The sequence below is a fragment of the Penaeus monodon genome, chromosome 20 (genome assembly GCF_015228065.2).
Source record: "Penaeus monodon isolate SGIC_2016 chromosome 20, NSTDA_Pmon_1, whole genome shotgun sequence".
NCBI classification, from domain to species: domain Eukaryota; kingdom Metazoa; phylum Arthropoda; class Malacostraca; order Decapoda; family Penaeidae; genus Penaeus; species Penaeus monodon.
This window is the reverse complement of record NC_051405.1, coordinates 31,636,561-31,636,794: the sequence shown is the minus strand read 5'-3', so window position 1 is coordinate 31,636,794 and position 234 is coordinate 31,636,561. Positions and strand designations below refer to the sequence as shown.

At 46.2% G+C, this 234-nt stretch overlaps 1 protein-coding gene across 1 annotated transcript in view; it reads left to right on the top strand.

The window, feature by feature from the left end:
• LOC119585772 (tyrosine-protein phosphatase Lar-like) overlaps positions 1 to 234 on the top strand; it is a gene marked incomplete at its 5' end in the record, with an annotated part of 244,437 nt that overhangs the window by 15,767 nt on the left and 228,436 nt on the right.

The following is a 234-nucleotide window of genomic DNA, read 5'->3' as shown; positions in this document are numbered from 1 at the left end:
TCCTCCAGACTATTGCAGGATTTCTATCATTGTGTCGAACATGACACACTTTTTGTTTGCTTTTCCGCACTCATACACGCACGCACACGCAGGGAACTCTACACACACGCGCGTGCAGGTGCACATATACATTCACGCTTATTAAAAATGGCTGACTCGAGAAGATGAATTCAGACAGTAAGAAAGTTTGTTTGCTCTGGCAGTCGTGCTGTCTGCTTCACTCTTCGTGGTACC